The sequence below is a fragment of the Chiroxiphia lanceolata genome, chromosome Z (genome assembly GCF_009829145.1).
Source record: "Chiroxiphia lanceolata isolate bChiLan1 chromosome Z, bChiLan1.pri, whole genome shotgun sequence".
In the NCBI taxonomy this organism is placed as follows: domain Eukaryota; kingdom Metazoa; phylum Chordata; class Aves; order Passeriformes; family Pipridae; genus Chiroxiphia; species Chiroxiphia lanceolata.
The window spans coordinates 39,323,550-39,347,862 of record NC_045671.1 but is presented as its reverse complement, the minus strand read 5'-3'; the positions used below and the strand labels follow the sequence as shown (position 1 = coordinate 39,347,862).

Genomic DNA, 24,313 nt, shown 5'->3' with positions numbered 1-24,313 from the left:
AAGGGAAGGGAAGGGAAGGGAAGGGAAGGGAAGGGAAGGGAAGGGAAGGGAAGGGAAGGGAAGGGAAGGGAAGGAAGGGAAGGGAAGGGAAGGGAAGGGAAGGGAAGGGAAGGGAAGGGAAGGGAAGGGAAGGGAAGGGAAGGTTTGGGAAGGGAAGGGAAGGGAAGGGAAGGGAAGGGAAGGGAAGGGAAGGGAAGGTTTGGGAAGGGAAGGGAAGGGAAGGGAAGGGAAGGGAAGGGAAGGGAAGGGAAGGGAAGGGAAGGGAAGGGAAGGGAAGGGAAGGGAAGGGAAGGGAAGGGAAGGGAAGGGAAGGGAAGGGAAGGGAAGGGAAGGGAAGGGAAGGGAAGGGAAGGGAAGGGAAGGGAAGGGAAGGGAAGGGAAGGGAAGGGAAGGGAAGGGAAGGGAAGGGAAGGGAAGGGAAGGGAAGGGAAGGGAAGGGAAGGGAAGGGAAGGGAAGGGAAGGGAAGGGAAGGGAAGGGAAGGGAAGGGAAGGGAAGGTTTGGGAAGGTTTGGGAAGGGAAGGGAAGGGAAGGGAAGGGAAGGGAAGGTTTGGGAAGGGAAGGGAAGGGAAGGTTTGGGAAGGTTTGGGAAGGGAAGGGAAGGGAAGGGAAGGTTTGGGAAGGTTTGGGAAGGTTTGGGAAGGTTTGGGAAGGGAAGGGAAGGGAAGGGAAGGGAAGGGAAGGGAAGGGAAGGGAAGGGAAGGGAAGGGAAGGAAGGGAAGGGAAGGGAAGGGAAGGGAAGGGAAGGGAAGGGAAGGGAAGGGAAGGGAAGGGAAGGGAAGGGAAGGGAAGGGAAGGGAAGGGAAGGGAAGGGAAGGGAAGGGAAAAAATGAGAGAAGGAACATTAATTTTTACTCTCATGTTATGGAAATATCAGGAAAGAGCAATGAGCACATATTATACTATACAAATAGCAGAGCTATAAAGAAGACAACTCCTTTTATGCCCTGGAACCCTGCTTTCTTTGCAGGCCACCATATCTTCCCAGAGAGGAAAAAGGTAATAATTCAGAAATAAGTTATGTTGAATGAGGAGATTCAAAAGATATGCTCTATAAAGGTGTTGCAGGTCAGCTGCTGTCCAGGGTGAATGGTTGAAATAAATTTTAGGAATAGTATGCTGTCTGAAGAGCTGTGATTAAAGAGAAATCTCTGTCAATAAGCTGTAAGAGAAGCAAACAAAACACTCTAAGGAATTAAAAAATCTGACGTAAAAAAATCTGAGTTCTTATCTTAGTCTCACTTTTTAGTCTTAGTGTATTTTTGATACCTTCATTCACCTTCTTTTAGATGAGACCTATATTTATATTATTAAAAAAATCAAAGCATCAGCAAAAATAAAATAATGGTTCAGAAATTCTATATTGGCTATAAGGGGGGGAGGGGAAATAGCCCCTTCTCCCACATGACATTAGCATGTGTTCATTTACACAAACTCATCTGCATTTCCAAAATGCCAAGGGATGTAATTGAAAGAGAGTCATCTTTTAAGAAGTGGATTTTGAGGTCAGCATTTCTAAAAATTCAAGCAAGCAAAATAATTAAAGTCTCACAAACTTCCTAAACTGTGAAATTTCATTGATCTTGTTTTTCTGCCAAATTGAGCTCAGTTCTGCTTCAAATGTTTTTGTTACATTAACAGACCTTGAGTTTCTGTTTCAGCATCAGCAGGGTAAAGCTGCAGCTCATGGTCACATATAAAATGAATAAAAAATGCATTAAAAAAATATAAAAATTCCACCTCATTCAAATTAGCCTTTATTTAATGCTTGGATTAGGAAGGAAACAATGGCATAGCCTAAGAGAAGAAAAAGAGTTTGGGACATCCTTCTGTACTTTTTTGGGAAATCTAAGCCAAAGAGAAGCATCTTTCAAGTGACAATACAAAAAAGCAAAATAAGCAATTCCATTTAACCCCAGATCTGAAGTTAACTACATAAATGACCTGTTGTACTTTGTCAAACACAACTACAGAGACAGATCTCAAGCCTTCTGCATTACACAGTAAATTTGAATTAGGTCTCGGCTATAAGTGCTCCACTTCCATGAATATTTAAACCATCAAGAGCATATAACTTGAAAAAAAATAAACAAATAGCATGGGAAATCCACTGAAACAGATTGTCTGTCATTTTAGTTTTGTTCTATTTATTCCGTCTTTAGTTCAAACCTCATTTTTCTACGGCTTGCCAAACAAGTTTTGGGTTATAGCTTTGACTTCCTCAGTGTAAGAGGAAACTTTCAACTCACTGGGGAAAAAAACCCAACCCACTGTGATGTTTTGAAGAGTATTGGAGCCATCGGTAAGGACAGAAAGTGTCACTGCACATTAAAGAGGTCAAGGATCAGGCCCTGAAGTTTTACAGATGCGTTTTATTGCTTTGCTAGTTATTGTGTTGTGACATTGCTGAATGTGTATTTCAGTTGAATAGAATACAATAATTAAAAGATCTTACTCAAAAAGTTAATGGAGTGAACTGTGGTAGCACTGCAGCCATATCTGTCATATTCTTCAAGCAGAGCTGTTTCTCCCATTTTCAGTGAAGTGATAATATGCCTTAGTGCTCTTCCTGGGCTCAGGCAATACAATCCATGAGACAACCTGCAAAAAAAACCCCCAAACAATAAAACCACAACTGCAAACCATTCCTTTAGCATGGATAAATAAGAGAAGATGATGTATGTAACAATCAATTATTTCCATGACTGAAGAGGCAAACTTCAAGCTCAGATCTGAGCAGCCTAGTCTAGTGGACAGAGTCCTTGCCCATGTCAGGGAGGTCAGAATGAGATGAGCTTTAAGTTCCCTCCCAAACCAAATCATTCCAGGACTTTGTGATTCCATCCATGATTTTCCAACACTCACAGCCTTGCAGAGCTGAGCTGAAGCTAGCAGGCATGTTCTGAAAAACTAGCATCAAAAAAAAAAACAACCGCCCTGATTTGTCTAGATCTGAAAATTTAAGCATTTCCAATTCAAATTTCTCTTATTTAGTGTGTGCATGTGCTTGCCTGGCTATGCTCCAGCTTCACCCAAACTAGAATTTAGGGGTCTGGCAGCTTTTAATTGAAGGTCTTTGGCTGCAGAAGTGTTGGGATGCTATGCTGCTATGTGCCACAGATAGCAGCTCCGAATCTCTGATAGCACCATGGCATCACATAAAGAGTAATTACATTTGGACAGCCACTAGTGCTGTTCCTGAGGCCTCCTACCTCATGATTTTCAAGGTCATACTCTTGAAGTAGAGGATATGCAATTTTCCTCATGGTTTAAAATGGAGAGTTATTTGATACCTCCTTCTTCTAAAAGGGAGCAAAAAATATGGGAGTGGTGAAGCTGTTGAACACAGCCTCTTCCAGTCCACAATTGAGAACAGATTCCCAGTCTCCTTTGATAGTAGGAAAGCTCACTGAAGAAACAGCTATCGCTTTTCATGGGGTCACCAAAGATAGGAGCAGCAATGAGCTGTAACCACAACTTCCAGAAGAGATTAATGGCAAGGGAGAGAGGAGGAAATCACCCTCTTCTCCACCAACTGTTGGCTGCCATCTGCTAGAAAGACTTGTGGGACTGGAGGAGCCTTCTTCGGGCTCCTGCCTGCATCTAAGATGGATCCAAGCAAGGATCCTGAATAAGACTTGCAAAGACAAGATACAGTGTCTGCCTTCTTACTTGTCAAATTTTTTTCTGTGTTTTTGATCCTTTGCTCTCTGGTCCCAAACAATTTGGGATATTGCATCTGCAGATATAGCGTGTAAAATTTTTGAGATATGGTAGGAAGAATGGAAAGAAAAGAGGGAAAGCTAAGGAAAATTGAGTGCTTTCTGAGGAGGATCAGTGTTAGGAAGTGAAAGAAGGAGACAGAGGGAAGAGAAGAGGTGTTACAAGACAAGAAGAATAGATGAGGCAAGGGTAAGAGGTATCTTAAGAATCTTTTTAAAATAGTCTCTCAGAAGGAGTCTTCTGCGGAATTTGAGGAATGGCGCAACATAACGTTTATAGCTCACTGAAAGGGTTGTAGGGTGCAGTTAGCTGTGGAGCAAGACTGTGGCAGGGCCAATTTCTTCCAGGGCAAGCAGTGGTGCAGAGAACTGGAAAACTTACAGTTCAGTTTGCTGCCTACACAAGAGTTCTAAACACTACATGTTTCAGCTTCCACCTCCTTCGCCCTTCCCATACAACCTGAGGTTGAGTTGTTCCACAGTCCCAAGGGCCCCAACTACAATGTCACATTCTGTTACAGGAGAACAGTCTGTCGTATGTTATCATACATTTTTAAATTGTTTATTTTGTGGTCAAACCCCTTGTTTACAATTTAAATATTTGCCCCAGAGCACTTACCAGATTTAAATGGAGTCAGGTTTTCCCCACTGTGCATGACTCCAAATGATGTCTGAGGAAATCTTTGGCCTCCAGCTGTTCCTGTTCTCAGTAGCTTAAGTGATTCATAGCAGAGGACTCAGCAATACTGACATATTTCTTCATTCTTCTGTCAGACAAGGAGCCTTGATGCTTGTACAAGTCCTTGTGCTTGTCTTACTAGCCTTCAGATCACCACACAACTGCTCTTGGACCCAGAGCCTTAAAATCCTGGGTAGAAAAATGCCAAAATTATGACGTGTAATAGCCTTTCTTGTGGCTATTTAAACATATTACTTGAGTAAACCAACCATCCTACAACATAATTACAAGGCCACCTTCCAAGGATCTGCTAATGAATTGTTCCTCATCAGCTGATGATTTACTTTACATGGCTTTTATTTAAATGTAAAATTGCTATTTTAAAGGGAGGGGCACCAAGGAACAAGAACCAAGTCATGCACTAAAGACCCCAGCGATCAGAGTCAAATGGAGAAGGCAGGAGTTCCAGGTTCCCATCATTGCATTCATCCCTGTCTGTATTCCTCAACCATTCCTTCTTGTTTCTATTAAAAGTCTAAAATGTTCCTTTTATGTTTAGAAACTCCACTACAAGAAAATACTTGAAATGGCCACCTTATTTCCTTGAGAAGCAGGACTAAATTTAAAGAGGTCATTTTCCTCTTGTCACTGAAATTACTCTTCAGAAACATGAAGACCACAATTAGGCTTTGGAAGCCCAAGAAGAGCTCAGCACCAGCAGCAGCAGCTGTGGGACATACTCTCAGCTCACAGGACTTTCCTTACTAAACCTTTCATTGAACCATGGAAGATTTTCTGTTATGAGTATTATTTAAAGAAGAACATTGAGAAAATAAAAAAGAAGATGGTAACCTGAGGATGCAGGGAGTGGGAAAAATGCTTTTCTTCTCTTTCAGTTGTTCAGGTGGACCCTTGTGTCCTGATTTTTTGAAATCTCAGTGAAGTTTCGGGAAGGAAGGGGAAATCATGCTGCTGCTGTACTCTGCACACCCGCTCCCATGATGCATCTGGTAGGTCTTTCCTTGTGTTCTAAATGAGGAACTGTTTGCTCAAAAAATTCATCTGATGACTGATATGTTCCTTCAATCAGAATTTTCATCCTTTCTGTCAATTTAGATATATAAAGGATTCCTCTGAGATTATGGAGCTTTCATTTACTTAGTATTGCGATAAGCCATGTACCCTCCAGCACTTGCATAACCTTTGTGGGGACCACAAAACAGAGCATGGCTCAACACTGTGGTTTTATGAGGTTTCTGCAGTGCATCAGCATGGGACAGGATCATGTTTTGACTGTGGGCTGCAGACCTCTGTGTTCTTCAAAAGGCAACTTGCTTTACTCAAGGAATTGTTTTGTCTGTGTGTGTGCACCTACACTGTGCAGGCAATGGGGACCAGTCTCACAGGAAAGCTTCCAGTAAGCAGAGTGACCTTCCCAGGAAGTACTTACAAGCCATTAAGAATACTAATGCAAAATCCACATTTTTCATAAAAACGAGTTCTGAGTCCTTTGTGATCTTCACACATGGCTTTCCAAGCTCCTCTTTTCACACCCTGTTAACTTACTGGCAGAGCAAATGAGACTTCTTATTTCAGTGTCTGTGTGTGTGTGTGTGTGCAAGATCCCTCATTTTGTTCCCACAGCCCTGGTGAATGTGTGCACAAAAGTAGCACAGTGACTCATGCCAGCCTCAATGACAACCTAGCTCTGCACAATGAAATGGTTAAATAATGAAGTCTGGGAGTAAACTCTGGCTGGAGACCAGAGCTAATAACTTCATTTGGCAAGATTATCCATGCCAGCAAGGAAGGCTGACTTTGTAGTATAAACAATTAACTGTGGTGATAAAGGATCTACCACGTTATATTGCTGGCCAAGGAAGATGGGGGGAAGCAGAAATGGTCAGTGTCTTTCATTTAATTTCTTCTCTGCAGATTAATTATCTCTGATTTTTGATGGACTTGTTTGCTTTATTAAAAAATAAGAGAACACACAGGAAAGGGAAAAAGTAGTGCATTCTGTGTCTCAGCAACCATTTTTTTTTTTTTAAGACTCTTCTGAGTCTCAAAGCAATATTTCAAATTAAATAAGTGAACTTTATCTTCAAACAAAGAAAAATGCATGCAGTTTGTTTAATAACTGATGTTCAGGAACAATAGCAGGCACTTTTCCCTGACATCTCAGCAAAGCAATTCATAAACATAGAAACTGATGGAGATTGAATATTAAATAATCCATTGATTTAAAGAAAGACCCTTACTGATACTACAGTAATATCCTTCATAATTATTTAATGAAGAGGAGGGCTTATTCTTTTAAGAAAAAGAAAATATAATCCATATTTTGCTGTTATGGTCTTAGTAATGATTTTTGACAAAGATTTAGTATCTGAGTTTCAGAATAGCTTTCTGATTTATAAAATTTCCTCATTTTACTGGGTTTTTACTTTTCTAGTATGTGCTAATTATTATTAGATACCAGTCTAAGCACTTTCTACTTTTATACTTCTTAAGCTATAGAATTAATTTCAAGTACTTTATGCCTAATTTAAACAAAGTCTGCCTGTTTTTCTTTGTGGAAGTTTGTCTAAAATATATACTGAGTTGGAAACATCTTTCTTCAGAGGAATGAGTTCTAGGAGGAATTTAGGATGGAAATATTGAAGGGATATATATCTGAGCTTATGCAAAGCATGATACAAAACAGCACTTGTGACACCAGTACATCAGATTCAGCACCCAGGAGACTTTTCAGTAATTTTTAGTAGTAGTGTTCCATGTCCACTGTACTGCAACACCTAATTTGGGACTCAGGATGAGAAACTCCCAAGACACATCTTGAAGGTCATTTAACTAAAAAGGGACATGAAGTGTTGCTCTGCTTTTAAAGAACACAGGAGCAGAGATCATTCTAAGTCTGTTCTCCCTGGCATCCCATGTGCTTCCCAAAAGTACAGCATATCTGCCTGTCCTGGCTGGTGGTGTGTCTCCACAGGAGAACTCAACTTCACAGGAGCTCATTCTCATTTTGTATCAGTTCTGGTGAAAATGTAAAGTGTGTGAGTTAATAAACCAGTGCTTTACACATGAGATCATCAATGGGCCTGTAAGGAGAGCCAAAGATACCGAAACATTCCAAATGAATCACCAAATGGAAGTCTGCTGCAGGTCACCAAGAAATCAGCAGGCTTAAAATATTTCCTGTAAACGACCCTTTCTTTACTTTTCCTATCCCAAGTGCCATGTGATCTGCTCATCTCTCTCTGCTTTTCCCAGCAGTGGTCTCAGGTATCCCAAATCATATAGGACTGGCCCCAGCTTACAATCCATCAACACCTCACCTTATCAAAGCCTCACATTTGAGAAGTGGTGACAGGCCAGAACAACATGCTGACACATTTCAGGCATTCCAGCCAGGAAACAAGGGGTATAAAAATAGACAATGCACCACCAGCAGTGCTAACCAACCCTGATTGTGGTGGGGCCAGCTGTTGGGAGCCACCAGCCAAAATACCTTTATGTGGATTCAGCAGTCAGATGACAATAGCTTTTAATCCAGCTGTGCTTGATGGTTTTTCTCGTGTGTTGGTATAGCCACTGCCTAAAGCAGCCAGCACAGAAAGGACCAATAAACAGAAAGATTACACTTGTTTAGACACAAGCACAAGGTTTGTTCGAAACCTTTACAATTCCAATAGTTCCTTTTAATTAGAAAGATAAATTCTTCCATGTAAGTCTGATGCATGGAGTGTACAGTAATGGAGACAATGTTTGGCTCGAAGGTGTGGTGCCTTCAGATGTGTAAGAGAGGACAGAGATATCTGTTCTGTTTTGAAGTAAACCAGGTAAGGACCACCATTACCTCATGGAAAGTATTGAAAACATTATTTAAAAGTACTTGTGTCCATATTACTCCTGTGCCAGAGCAAACTAGAGAAACCCCTTGAATCATTCCTGTCATTAAACTGTCTCACAACACATTTCCCAGACTGCTGAAAGAAGGTAGCATTTCCTCTAGACACCATATGTTGTGAAGTATTATAAATACATTGCAGAGCCCAGAATCAGGATCAGATTAGTCATCTTGTGAAACAGTAGTGTTTTACTTTCTTGTCTCGTTTATTTGAGAGGTACTAAAGCTGGTGTTGAAACCAATTTTTTCATATATAAACATTCTGAAATACCACATGGAGTTCATCTTCAAAGGTATGCATTTCTCCAGCACACATGTACAGACAAGGTGCCAGAATGCGGCCGTGGCTTTGCCAGTCAAGCTACAATTTCCTGTTCCAAGTTTCTGCCTCTGAACTCGGGAGTGCTTGCAATTAAAGTGATCCCAGAAAAACAAGAGGATGAGAGCCTGCCCTCTGTCTCAAGTTTTCCCACAGAAATGAGTCAGAGGAGAGCACCCAGAACCAGAAAGCAGCTGCCTCCCCAAAGTTTTGTGTAAACCTGTGACTAATAAACCCAACCCAGACTATGCCTAGTTAGCTGTTCTCCCCAACAAGTTCACAAAAATGGGATATGATATCCTGGGAGACTGCAGTGGTGAGGAACATGGGCTCACAGAGCATCCTAGGGGTTCTCTGTTTCTCTTCCTGTGTTTTTATGGCAGTTTGAGGTGACTTCTTTTAAGACATAAATTATTAGCAAGAGTGCCACCAGTAGCTGCAGTGAGTGAGGTGGTGGGAGAGCTAAGACCTCTGATGTGCAGGTGAGAAGTGTGGCACTGGGAGTCTTGTCCTGGGGCTGGAGAGTCTCCTCTGTACCAAAACACGCAGCATCAATAAGCTCCAGCTGCTCTGAGCTCAAGCCTTAAATAAGTATACTCAGCTATAAGACTAAATAATGGAATTTCTGCAGTGAGAAGGAAGGCAGTAGGTTATTGACAGGACAAGCATCATTCAAGTCTACTTGTTTCTTAGGTTACCTGCAAATCTGAAATTGCATTTGGGTGATTTGCAAAATCCTTGCACTCTGCTGGAACAGAGAATTTATGTTTTCTTTGTTTTCCTTTTGCCCAGTGATTTGAAAGTCTATCTCTCAAAGGGCAACACTGAATAAATCAGCGCATCCACCCTGTGCCTTATTAAGCACCAGTAAATATCAATTTTTTTTTTGCAAAAGAAAAGGAAGAACACATTACAGGGAAAAATCTGCAGTGAAAATGGTACCTTTTTGTTTCAGAAAACAAAAATTATTTGGGGTATTAGTTAGATATTAATCTATGACTAACAACAGAAATATTTTTATAGGGGTTTTATTTTCCTGGAGTTATTTTAAACAATTATATGTTTTGTTTTCTTTTGCTTTTAGAGAGGAATATCTACCAGATATTTAGCATGGATGGAATGTATATTTCAAATGTCCACAACTTTCTACTGCTAAAGGATTTGGCAAACAAGTGCAGTCAAGTGGGAAAGCAGAGGAAACACAGTTAATTTTTATGAGATATTAGCTGATTTATTTTTAAATTCTACACTATGAGGACAGGAAAATTTTAACACTGGCAAAAAATTCAATAATCTACAAAACATTCAGTAGAAGGGTGTTAGTTATTTACTTCATCATCTAAACTCAATGAATTAGCACTTCAAATTTTATGCTTACTGCTTTCTTCTGAAAATGTTTTCTTTGGGAGCCCAGTGTGTATGCATGTGTGCTTCTGTGGTGGTTTCCAGGTCCAGCATTCCAATGATAAAAATATAGTCAGGAATCGGACTGGTAATTATTAATAGTTACGGTGTGTTATGTTTTCCAAATGAAGAAATGGTATGAGTTCAATTTCTGACATTCACAAGAAATCTCTTCCTGAAAACAGGAAGGATAAAAATCTGTCAAGTACATAATAAGTCAAAATTTTGCATCCTCAGAAAATTGGCATCTCACCTTCCTTTGGTTTAGGTAGACTCTGAAATTAAGCCATTAAGGTGGTCTTTAGGTTTAGTGATTTTTCAGTCAGAAAGATCAAATTAGAAAGAACAGCCTTCTTCTCTAAGTTATGTGAACTTAGTTGAAAAAGTAGTAAAAGTGTCCACACAACTCTGAAGAGAAAGGGATTTAACTTGCTAAAAGTTCTAAAGCATGCATAAGGAATGTTAAAAAAAAACCAGAAAAATAGCTGTTTTAGAACTAGATATCAATGCACCAGTGCCCCATCATTGAAACCTAAATTTGTCTCTGACATAGGATGAAAACAAGTTGTGGTCAGTGAGGCAAAGAGTATAAAAACAAACAGACTTTGAGAGCTCCTTTCTAGAAACTTGCAATAAACTGGAACTTTTAAGAGGTGGTCAAAGGAGCCTCCTGGAGTTCAGAAAGTCCAGACTTATCAGTGCTTGTCCAAGCTAACCCAAACCACTGCTGTCCATTACTAACGGTAAAGTGACCGACACCATTCATTAAAATTCTGCAGCAGTGATAAGAAGCACCATCCAAGAAACTGGGATGTAACCCACAGAAAACAAACAAAAATTCCTGCTGGAAAGCATCTCAGCAATTTTTTTCCTGTAAAGCAAACTGGAAGAACAGTGGCATATTGTAATGTTAAAGTGTAGTTTAAATGCTATTCACTCATTCCGCAAAACATAAAAAACACAGATACTGTAAACTGATGAAACTCATCAGTGCTGCTTACCAGGAGTGTACTGGGCCTTGGCAATGCTCAGGATGCTGTACCCTGGTCGATGGGGACCTCTTGCTCCTTAACAGCCTTCAGCTAATTAGTGTCATTTTGCAGAGCTTCTGCTCCCTGTGCACAAGTACATGGGCAAAACACTGACCCAATCACAATTTTTCTAACCTATATAACTCAAAATGTCAAAAAATCTAAACAATGCCTTATGATTTATTTGTAAAATGATGATGATCTTGATGCACTAAATCTTATCTCCTGGTCTGCCTTACTCATTTCTGTGTCCGTTTCCATATCCTACATTTACCTGCTTTGTAGTTTCAGAGTAGGGATAGTGATATTAAAATAAACTAGATGTTCATAAAATAGTAGTAGTAGTAGTAGTAGATGATGATGATGATTATTATTACCATTATTATTATTTTGTGTGTTGTCATCATCATCATTATTGGTATCATTGTCATTATCATTATTATTATTATTATTTTAAATAATAATTTTTGTTGTTATTATTAAATAATACCAACAACAAGAAGTACAACTGAGACAAATACATGAGATTGTTCTTCCCTTGTTTTGTGGAGAGGATATCCTGTCACTGCTTATTGTAAGCAACAGTAGGGGTAAAAATAACAACATTTGCATTTCTACTTTCAAGAGCAGAAGTAATCCTGGAGGATGGGAGGGTCGATTAATCCTTTTCACCATCGCTTTTCCTCACCAGCTCCAGACCTAGATAAAAAAAGCTGATTTCAGAAGATGAGGTGAGGAAGCTTCTTGCAGTTTACATCAGGTTTTGTTGATCCTCCAAAATTAAACTGTAGGATTCCAGGGGTTGCCTGCAGCCAACCAGGTAAAAATTCAGGGATACAATTACCTCTCCAAGCTACAGCCTCTCAAGGACCACTCTGATGCATCAGGTATCACAGACACTGAGATGTGTGTGTATTTGTGAAATAGGTTATTCACAAAGAGCCATAGTTGTAAAATCCTATGAAAACACCATTTTCTAACTGCCACCCCAGTATTCCTCAAAATGGTGCATAACACTTGGATAAAGATTCCCTGCTGTGAATAATGCATAAGAAAAAGCACTACATTTTATATACATTTTTCAGGAAAACATTCTCAAAGAGTGCTCGTGTTTCTCATAGAGAATTCAAACTTTTCCCTCCATGGTTCTCCTTTTGATAGATATTAATTATTTATAGAGTAAAAGATTAAATTATTAATGTTGATTAATACATATACATTACATAAAATGGATGGAAATTTTTAATGCATTTTTTGCCAATATTCATAATTAATATGGAGAAAGGGAAAGTAATGAATAAAGCGATTATCAGCTGATACCAAAGTAGCCAAACTGATCAAAACTTGCCCCAAAGGAGCCATGAGTGACTCTTTGGATACTAAGAAATGAGGTGATAAAAAAGAAGAGAAATTCAGTTTGAATGACTATAAAATGATGCACACTACAAACAGCAGCAAAACAAATAGTTGTGGAATTGTTGGTGATGCTTTTAGAGGGTATCAGTTCAATATTTGGCATAACTTGGAATGGCAGAAATTGCTAGAAAAGAAACAGAGAATCAAGGAGAGCCCATCATTAGGTTACTGAGTACTTGCACAAGTCTCACATGCATTTTTAAAACCTCTCTTCACTTACTGGCCAAACTCAGAGTCAGGGGTCTAAAGCTCAGGACTTTTCATCTGACCCAGTATGGCTATTTTTCATTTATTATTATAAATTGTTATAGTATTCCTAATTTGCAGTGGAGAGGATCACCAGTTCAAAAATTTTCCATTTTTTTGATGAGTGGAACTTGCTACACTGTGCCAACAGACCAAGCACCTCATCCACTTCAACAACCTACAACAGCAGGTTCACGTGTGATGCAGTTGCATCTGAGTTTCTGTCCAGTTTTCCACATAAACTGAAAAGAAATCTAGAAAGTAGACACCAATTCCAGCATCAGTAAATTGATCAGGGTTGATAAATAATTCCATAATTTGCTATTATGCGTCAGTCTGTGGTTCATATTTTTCATTTGTTTGACCTAAATTATTTTATACTGATTATTCATGATATATTGAAATTTAAAAAAAAAAAAAAAGATACTCAAAGACAGTAACAACCATAGCAGGAAGTTTTTATCTGGATTTATTTCTTATGATCCGTGGTAATTTATCGAGGGGTTTCTTGCTTTTCCCCAAATTCATTTGCTTTTCATGAATCTATTTAAAACGGCATTTCATTCATTGCTGTTGCATGTGCACTGCATTTGAAGTAGATGTTATATGGACCACCATATTGTGACCACCTGAAAGCCAATATTAGATTGAAAGGCCTTTTCCACAAACTCATTACTTTGGTTCTCATCTTTATTGCTGACACATTTCTTAAGGATTTAAAGAGAAAAGTTTTAAGAAAGTATGGTGATAATATATTTCAATAGTCTAGAATTCATTGTCAAAAAGAGAAGAGAATGTATAAGTAGAAGAGACAAAATAACTCAGATGAAACTGAAATACTGGATATTCCTAGATAATATTACAATCTGTATTAACTCTCTAGGTAGATTTAGAAACCAACTGCAAGAAAGCCAAGTTTACTGTAGGTTTCAGTGAGGTGATTGTCGGAAAATGGAAAGTCAGAGTTGTGGCTCTGACAGTCAGAATAGAGAGTGTTTGTCTTATTAAGACCCTTGATTCATTTCACACTCACAAGTCCCCAAGAAAGCACTGCTTCTTGCATTTTGCCCTTGCCACTTGTCAGTCTGGCCACATACCCTGAATAAATGAGGATGCAAATAGAGGAGTGCAGGCCTACAAGTTTGATGAGTTTGGGGGTTTTTTTTAATGCAAGAGCCATAGGCCTTCTCTCTTGGGGAGGGGTGGGACAGGGAAGATAAAAAAGCGAAAAGGTCCTTTTACAAACCATTTCATGACATTTAAACCTAAGGAAACATTAATGTTCCCTGTAGGGAAACATTAGCAGCATAGAAAAGTACATTGTTCTATGCCCATTTAACAGAGCACACAATACCTTAATATATTGGCAGGACTGTTTTTTAAAATCTAGTTTTAAAAATAGCTCAGTCAACTCAGATTTGCAGTAAAGTAGGGAGTGGGGTTTTTTTCTTTTTCAAACAAGGGAGTGCAGAAACGATTATTCTTCTACCAGCACAGCCATGAAACCATGCAGTTCAGAAAGAGGAGAGGCCTTTTAGATAGTAGATATGTGAAAGTCCTTGTCCCATTGCTGTTCCAGGGGTGAATCTGGGGTGGCACAGAGCAGAGCAGCAGGTTCCTGCACCTCTGAGATCACAGGGAGGTAATTGCACTACAACAAACACAGCTTGATCTAAAAAAATTTAATGTTTCTCGTCACTTTTCATCTTATATACAAGCCCAAATGTGGGTTTATAGCACATAATACTGAAAAGTATGCTATTAGAAGATAAAGCAAGAGCTGAAAAGAAAGAAACAGCTGGTTTTTCAGGCCATTTCATTTCTTATTGGGGGAAGCATGAAGAACAGACACAGATAGATTCAGCAGAAACTTGAGAGAGATTACTGACTTCCTGCACACCATGACATATATCAACTTAAGGCATATGGAATAAATCAGAGTAGACAGCGTGGAGCTGGAGCGCACAGGAAAGTCAGTAACAAACCTGGAGGGTAGTCAGGGGTGCTTGGAAGCATGGGGACTGTTAGGAGCCAGCTCAACTGCTTTTCAGCTGAGTTGGGATTCAGTCAGTACTGGACAGACCAAAGAACTGGCAAAAACACAAGCAGTGTTAGTTTGCAGACTACATAGTAGTTTAAGTTGTAATCATCATTCATTTCTGCCTCCTCCTTGGAGCAGCACATGCTATGGCATAAGAGTACTGGCACAAGTAGCCAGCACATAAAGAAGGCAGTCTTTGCATTTGATCCATGATTTGGATATTTGTGGCACCCTTTGTGGCCTGACTCTGACACCATCTTCCTATGGCTGCTGAAAACCTTTAACATCCTAAAATCATTGAATCCCAGAATGGTTTGGGTTCGGATGGACCTTAAAGACCATCCAGTTCCACCCCCTGCCATGGGCAAGGACACCTTCCACTAGCCCAGGCTGCTCCAAGCCTCGTCCAGCTTGGCCTTGGACACTTCCAGGGATGGGGCATATATTGTATTACAATTCATTTATAATACATAACTATGTATATAATTTAATTATAATCATCATATTATAAGGAGCTTGTAATTGAGGCAAGGTAAGAATGCAGGCAATTGTGCGCTATTGCTGTGAACAGGACAGTGTAATTTTGTAAGTGGAAAAATAGGAATTGGGAAAAATTAATATGCGAATAAAATACACTTCTTATCTCTGACTTCTGATAGATTTGGGATGCCAATACTGAGCTCAGGAAAGGCGTAATATATTGTCTGTTGGAACACCAGGGAATCAGGAAGCATGGCACATCCCAAAGCTTCACAGCTCCACTCTGCGCTCTATTTCTGTGAACCCCAAAATCATGTGAGGCAGTTCATGCTGGCTTGAACCATAAAGGCTCATTTTCTGGTCACTTGAGATTTTGCACTGTTGCTTTTTCACTAACTTTTGCTCTGTCACACTTGGTATTGCAATCACCTTGATTGCAAAAACAAGGATTTTAGGAAGGGCACACCTCTGGAGGGACAAGACTGGCCTCTTTTGTAGGAGTATCCATGTCTTCCATCCAGGCAGCATTTGCCATCTTCTTTTTTTCATCTCAAGAAGGCTGTTTCACTACAATGTACCTTGTTATTGCAGTAAAAGGAGTGAGGCTGCAAGGTCCCAAATTTTTGACGGATCCCAGGATGCAGTAGCTCAGAAGAGAACTTTTTAGGCAGGATTATCCTGAGTTACCTGGGGGCAAGTGGAGCAACAGTCTCTGATTTTCTGTTTTTTCATTCAGTGGGAAAGGATGAGGATATTCCTTAATTTCTAGCCCTCTCCATCTCTCCCATTGCTGTCACAGGGCAGGCCATCCCCACAAGGATGAGCTTTATACTTCCAGGAGAGTTTCATTAGGCCAAAAATATTGAATTCTCTATCACAGTCCTCATTCTGGAGCTCCTGCATCCATTTGAGGAAAATGTGTCTCTCTCTGCTTCACCTCTCTTGTGAAGAAGGGAGAGAAGAATGTAAAAGTTAAAGTCTGAAAAGGAATAATCCCTACAAATATATCAAGGGGTTTTTTTCTCTGAGTACATAAAAGCACATTCTTGTGGGTGTCTTGTGGGTTCATGTATCAGTGCGGTCTCTTGGTCTTTAATTAATTTATTGGGAGTATGATGAGATAGGGGTATCTCTGACAGATAGTAAGAGAAAGCCAATATCCACATAACAAATGATGCACTTGCCCTCAACTTATTGGAGGTTTACAGTTATTACACCACTTTTGAGAGGAAATGACAGAATAATCACTTTTTTAATTTTTCCTACATATAGTCCCTTTTTTTAACTCCTATCAGTGCTACATGGCCTATAACTTTCACAAATAATTTTCTCCTACAAATGTTCAAACACTTTCCCTAACAGTAGGACTATTGTTGTGGGGTTTGGTGTTTTTATCCTTTCTCAATTGTATTTTGTGGCATCAGTCCTCCCAAAACCTCATTCAACCAGAACAGGCTGAACATCAAAACAGCTGATATTTTTATTTTACATTATTTTATTTGCTGTGCAACCAGTAATTTAATTTTCCTTTGGATTATTTCCATATTATTATAATATGACTGAAGCAGACAGGGAATATTTAAGCATTAGTAAAATTAATATCATAATACGAATCAACAAAAGGTTTGGTTTGGGTTTTTTTTTTCAGTATGAAGTTACAAACTCCAGAACAAAAAATTACTGAATAAAGTGCAGACTCTGAATACATGTGACAGCAAAAGCATAATATTTTTGCTGGTCTTCAAGACAAATGGCAGTTAAAATATTTCTGATTCTGAGTAGTAATATGTTTCAGGATATGAATTGCTAAAATTTATGGATTTAACTGTTCTTTAATTTCTCTTTTTTCTCTAGTTAAGGAACAGCAAGATTTTAATAAGAATTGATTCTAGCCTGGGAAGCTTTAGCAGTTCATTAGGCTATCTGGGAATCAATCAATCTCCAAAGAGAGGATTCCAATTAGCTGGTTTCATTTTGGTTAGAAATTGTTGTTGTCTGGAGGGAAAGAATCACTAAGTCTCCCCCTCTTCAGCCCTCATTGTCTTTATTTTCAACTTTTTGGTACAGAAACTAATGCCACTCAATTCAATCCATGCTGTGTCCTGGCTGAAACCCTGATTTTTGTAACTAAGATACAACAGCAACAAAAAAATCCCAATCCTTATTTTTCTCTTTCAAAAGGTTTGGGAAAGCAATAGGCCAAACTGTCAGATGACATGGAAAATGCGAATTACATCAGTTTTCACTATGGTCCAAATTCTGCTGCTCAGAGCATGAAATGTTCCTTATGAGAAAGTTGATATAAGGCACCCAGTTGAGACACTTCACTGAAGTCAGGGCTACACAGAACAGGAGAAGACGTACAGACCTCACTGCCACTTTCAATTTTCAAAATCACATGAAAATTCAAAATTCAAGATATTTTTCAAAATTTCTTCCACGATCTGCAGTTTGCAATGAGCTAAGCCCTGCAAATGGCAAAGAACAGTGTGCCCAATTGACTAATTAATTATTCTATGCCTTTCTTTCCTGATGACTTCCACAAATTAGTTGTGGGATCTTTTGAATAAAATTATTTTTTCCTCGTTAATGCACTGCAGCTACATTTGTAGAGATGTCACTGGACATCTACCTTATAGAGTGCTAAAATAATCATCTACCAACCATATATAATTTCTATGCTAAAAAAAAAAAAAGTAGTGAAAACTAAAGTTGTAGAAACACAGTTAAATAAATGCATCTCTTTACCCTCCACAAAATTAAAAATGCATCAGCCAGTAAGAAAGTACATTTTCACTGTCATCAAGCCTGTTATTTTTTAAATTCTAGGTGTACAGATCATTGTTCCTCCACACAAAGGGGTCTGCTTAAAGTAAAGCAAAGGCATTAGGACTTGTCTTTTAGCAACAGCCTCACCTCCTCCTCAAAAAAAAAAAATCCCAAATCTCCATGATAAACATATTTGATTGTGGTCCTTGAAGAATTCTTTAAGGTAAAATAAATAAATCCTTTTAAAAATCATCTCTTCCTTTAAATTATCATTTTTATACCATGCCCTAATTGCCATATCAATTTTTTTCCCCTGCTGTCCTGTCTTGTTTGATTTATATAATTATACATATATACATATACATATACATATACATATACATATACATATACATATACATATACATATACATATACATATACATATACATATACATATACATATACATATACATATACATATACATATACATATACATATACATATACATATACATATACATATACATATACATATACATATACATATACATATACATATACATATACATATACATATACATATACATATACTGCCAGCAGTATCTCCTGCTTCATTTTGACACCTGGGCAACTCCAGCTGAAGTGACAGGTTCCCACTCCAGAATATTCCAGGGCCTTCCTGTTGTGACATGCAAGTCTAGGGACTCATGGCTGCAAACATTTCTAGTCTGATAATGAAATGAAAAGAAACTGCTGATACATAAAAAAATGATTGTCTTTGAGATTATTCTCATTTCCACCACAAAGGGAGAACTTGCTTATATTTTAAACTGGGTTTATCTTTGGGAACATCTGCCCAGTGCATGGGGTATGCATGGATATGGTGTGTTAGCTCACAAACCCCCTTCCTTCATCACATATGTTAACACTAACTAGTCCAGAAAGGAGGAATGTCAGTAAGAAAGGGAAGAAAGACCACTGTTTCCAAGAGATTTTGTTTGCAAACAACAGGTCCAGGGAAGGCATATGGGAGTGATACTCAGTTTAATTTGGGAATTCACACATCTGGACCCACCATTCAGGTCATACCAAACACAAATGGAAATGTTATTAAATCTAGATCACTCCTACAACTACAGCGCCTTTGAGATTCCCAATGTGCATCCAGCCTGGTTACTCACAGTCAGGACCCACGAAGGAAAGGCCTAGGTTAACTGAAAGATTTTATTAAACCCTGATAATTTGCACTAATAATGTCAAGCCTGCAGTTACCGTTCTTAGACAATGGCCACATCATGAAAGACGAATCAATTACACACAAAACTAGAGTTCACTTGCAGATTTCTTTTTTTTTTCATTTTCTTGCATTTCTCATTTTTATTGTGATGAATGTGGTGGGTTTTTTCAATAGGATATTTGGGAAGTAGATGTTAATATTCAGGCCTCAGACCTGAAGTTTGTGGAAGTGTAACATCCTAATTGAAATTATAGGTCTTATGACCAAAATCTGCTGAACTAGAGATCTTCACACTACCCCAAGTATTAATACATTATTCCACATGGATTATAAAACAAGTGAGAAATACGTACCTGTGTCCTTTGCCTTACACAACTTCAAACTTCTTTGTACGTTTAAAGTTTTCTGTTTTAGAGGATTATTTAATCTTGTGACATAAAAATTCTTAACATTAAAAAATACATAATGTATTCATGAGAAAAATAAATGGACAGTAGCCACAGGATCCCTCCACGTTGCATCATGCCACCTTAAAGGGGTCACATAGATCCACAAAAACATAAGATATGTATTAATGCAGAGGGATCCTGCAACTTGGTAAAGACATAAGCCTCCCCCATGAGAAACAAAACCAACAAAAGAATTAAATTCCTGATGACAAAGACCAAGATCATTACGGTCATAATCAAGAGCTGCTCAGCCAAAAGAAATGTCTAAAAATTTACTATTAGGAACAAAGTTCTGAGTTCCTTCATGGCATAAAGATGGAGGGCATGAAGATATTAAAAAAAAATTTGCTTCCATTGCACCTTAGCTTTTTTACTCACCTTTTCATATGAGAACTTGTGCCACGCTGGGATTTATCATCCTTTTTACAGCAAAATTTCTGTCTTGTTTCCCTGGACAAAAAGGCACACTTTGTAAAAAAGGGACATTCCCAGCAATCACTGTCAGACATTTGAGTCTGCAGGGAACTATGACTTCACTTGCAAACAAAAATGAAACTTCTGTCTGTTTTACTTAAAGAACCAGATGGGAGATCAGGAAAAAAAAAATTCACTTGAAGGGACCATATAATGCTTTCAGACTGATTTCCAGACAGTGATGCATATGCTCATCTATTTACAAAAAGAGAGGGTTTTTTGTAACAAAAATGACAGTAGTATGTACATTGGATATGCCAGGAAAGGGGTGGGGTTTAGGATTTTTTTTTCCCATTTGCCTTTATTATTTCTTCTATATTTTATTCCCTTTATTCTTACAGATATTTTCTTGGATTATTCTGGAACCCAAGCTTCAAGAAGCCTGTCCTGGTTAGAACAGCTGGGACCGATTCATCACTGAATGGGTATAGCCCAAACTGTATATTCTATAGCCCTCCATGCCATTTCCCAGAAACTGTTGTCAGTAGAGGCCTGTGAGGTGGGGGGGGGGGGGGGGGGGGAATGTTCCTGAGCACCCTCATACCCTTTTATGGAATGAGCACCCTCATACCCTTTTATGGAATTCCCCGCTCTGAGGGAAGGACTAAACACCCTTTTATGGAATTCCCCGCTCTGAGGGGAGGACTGAACATTCCTGCCTGAACTGAAGAGTATATAAACCTGGAGTTTCAGAACCTTTTTACCACTCGTGGGATCCAGAGGAGGACTGCAGTCTCAACCAGACTGCAGCTCATCGCTCTCACCCAGACTGCAGCTCACCACCACCCTTGACCGGACTACAATTACCACTTTTGGCTGCACTGCAGCAGCTCTCCCACCAGCAGGTTTTTCCCCTCTCCCTTTGCTTTGGACTCAAGGGGGGGCCCAGGGAGCACCGCTTTGTTTGTGCCCCGGGGTGCTGGGTTGTACATTTGGGCTTTGTGGGTTAGTGCCTGTTGCTTGTCTGTGTGGTCGTACTTATTGTATTATTTTATTAAATTGTTATTCTGACTTGTAATCTCTCTTCGAGTTGGCTTGGTTTCCTCTGCTGATTAACTTTTAAACCAGCACAAAGCCCAAGTGATTCCTGCTGGTTTAATGATATTACTTTCTCCCTGCTTGGAATACCATATGAAATACAAATTTGCTGTGAGAAGGTGTTGGGACCACGTTTCACTCAGAGTAGATGTAAAAGAAAGTCTGATCTTAGTGTCCCATTTGAAGCAGACACATCCACTCACAGATCAGCAAGAAGAGGTGGTGTGAGGGACAAAAATCAACCGTAAAAGAGGGAAAAGGGGGGAGGAAGGAGCCATCCATTATGTTTTGATGTATAAATGTATGTATATGTGATATTCATGGATACACATGAATGGAGAATAGAATCATAGGATAATTAAGGTTGTAAAAGACCTCTAAGATCACCAAGTCCAACCTTTAACCCATCCCTGCCATATCCAACACTAAACCATGTCCCTCAGTACCACAGCCATAAAATTCCTAAACATTTCCAGAGACAGTCATTCCATCACTTCCCTGAGCAGCCTGTTTCACAGCCCTCAACCTCCTTTCAGGGAGTTGTAGTGAGAAATAAGTTCTCCCCTGGGACAACAAGTGCCAGTGTCTTATCTCTTGTCTGTACACCCTTGATTTCAACGCTGCCCCTCCTTTAGAGTCCTATTGTATCAGGGCAGGAGCTGAAGCTCCTCATTTCCTTTCCAGACTGCACCAGACCGTGCTCAGACCCTCTCACTGCTCCCATAGGTGCCTTAATTTCCTGCAGCTCCATCTTTTTCTCTTGTTATGGGATCTATTGTGCTGGTTTGCACAGTCATGGAGCTGCCTTTGCTGTTCTCCCTGCCTTGCTGCTGGTATTAAAATTTAGTGTGACAACACAGGTAGAAAGTTGTCAGCCTGGGACAAACAAAGATAATTATCTAGAAGGAGAATAGATTATCTGTACCAAAACAACCCAAACCAAACAAAAAAAATAAAACCCAAACCAAACCAAAACAAAAAACCCACAAAAAACCCAGAACAAACAAAAAAGAACCAACACAAAAAAACAGACAAACAAAACAAAACAAAAAAAAAAGGCAAAAAAAAACCAAACCAAAACCAGAAAGCAAAAAAATCTTAAAAAACAAAAAACCACCAACAAAAAAAAATTGGAAAAAAAAAAATGAAAACAATTTTACCTGTTCCAGAAAATAAAAACAAAATAACTAAAGGTGCATTTTCTTTTTGTTGTGGCATGCCATTGTGATGTCCTTGGCACAAATAAGTGAACAGGAGAAGGCAGGCAGAGGGAAGGGTCACACGCCACATGAAGACAGTACCCAGTTGCTGGGTTTCAGATGGCAACAGAGACACTGCTCTGATGTACAGGGCACAGTAAACCCCTGGGCTGATGCTGAGGCTTCTGGAGGGGGTCTGTCCCACCCAGTTATAGGAGGATGATCTCCCTTGGCTTGTTTGCAGGAGGCAGTGACTCACCCTGGGAGTACCTGCCTTGCTCCCCTTAGAAACGTCAGCAACAGTGCCGGCTGTTGCCATGGCTTTCACTATTTCACTACAACACTCGCTCATGAAAGATGTACGTAATCTGAATTGGGGTGAGAAAGGCCTTGCATTGTTTCCTGAGACTCACCTTTCCCTGGGACAGAACCCACAGCTGTCATTTCTGGATTATGGCAGGAAGCTCCTGTCTAATTCAAAGCAGTGCCGTGTATTGGCACAAGGCTCTCCTCACCTCTCACCATGCCAAGATGTCAGTTTTGCTCAGGATACTTGTCCTGCTGTCACTACAATGAAAACTGTGTCTTTCCTGGCACAATTTATCATGCAGGGTTCAGTGATGCGGTGTGCCAAGCAAGGAAGAAAAATGTAAAACCTTATCACCATGGTCTTTATTGACCAGTCATTCTGCTTTGTACTCATTTCCTCTTAATTCCCTGCAAGTATACGTTGGCTCAAAATCAAAAGAAATAGTTAAAAAACATATATGCTCCGGAATAATGTATTATTCTATAGATGTTGATGGCACAATTATTTCTCTCCTGCTACAACAAAAAATATTTGTTAATAAAATCTGTTCCAGAAAAGCAGAGCATTGACCCATTATGCTGCTTGAATCCTAACAAATTAGCCTTGCTGCTGATCCCCTTTTGTCCCTCAGGGGCTAGATGTGGCAGGGGAGGCAATGCAGGGCACCAGCACACGGGGATAGGGTGACCTTGTCTCACCATTGCCCTCCAAGTGGCAAAACCCCAACCCAGCCTTGCATGAGAACAGACATAAGAAAACAGTGAGGAATGGTTAAGTAAAAGTAAAACAAAGGCTTTTCTTCAGCTTTCATGAAACTTGCTTATCTAGGGCACAGTCTGGCCCCACAGTCATGTCAACCTTTCCCCAGAGGAAGTCTGGCAAGTTCTGTATTGTCAATTATGTCCTCTTTTGCCTTCAGTGAAGCCCTAAGGTAGAAATAGAGACTGCTCCTTTTGTTACGTACCTTTTCCCAAGACGAAGTGCAGGACCTCCAGTAAATGCAATAACATCAGGAAATAACCATTTTGCTGATTTGCCCTTGCTTGAAAATATTCTCACAGATTTGCTACACAGAGGAAGAAGGAGGTGGTGGTGATTCAGGGAGAGGCCAAAGAATAAGAGAATAAAATCTCTCAGGGAAGAGAAAGAAGACTGTTATGCCACAAATATAAAATGTATAGTCACATAAGCTCATAGGAAAGAAAATGAGAACTGACATCGCACAATGCTAGATTGATTAGGGAGGACTTGGAAGAGGACCAAGGTCCGGGAATGGCATGGGAAATAATTTCAAAGGAGAAAGAACCTCTCACTTTGCTGTGGGGTACGGCAGCAGTACAATAACACATGAGGAGGATGTTGGAGGGCTGCCACAGGCCCTGGGCTGAGAGGAAGCAAAAACATATGACACTGTGTGTGGTTGTAGCAGATACCTGCATGGCCTGCATTGGTGATGTGAGGGATTTGGAACCTCAACTACTTGAAAAGTGCCAAATTTGAGAGAACAAGGGTTGTCTTTCCCTTTGGCTCTCTGCCTCCTCCATGTTCAAGTACCTTCAGAGACTTCCTGCTGTGTCCACAGTGCGACAACACAGCAGTGAAATA

The 24,313-nt window shown here is 39.6% G+C and overlaps 1 long non-coding RNA gene across 1 annotated transcript; it reads right to left on the bottom strand.

Annotated features, from left to right (window-relative positions):
- Positions 1-2,323: 2,323 nt before the first annotated feature.
- Positions 2,324-20,168, bottom strand: LOC116780969. Its single transcript, XR_004354718.1, has 3 exons — positions 20,066-20,168; positions 4,341-4,589; positions 2,324-2,600 (listed from the first exon to the last, which is right to left on the bottom strand). It is a non-coding gene; the product is annotated as an uncharacterized LOC116780969 (long non-coding RNA).
- Positions 20,169-24,313: the final 4,145 nt, after the last annotated feature.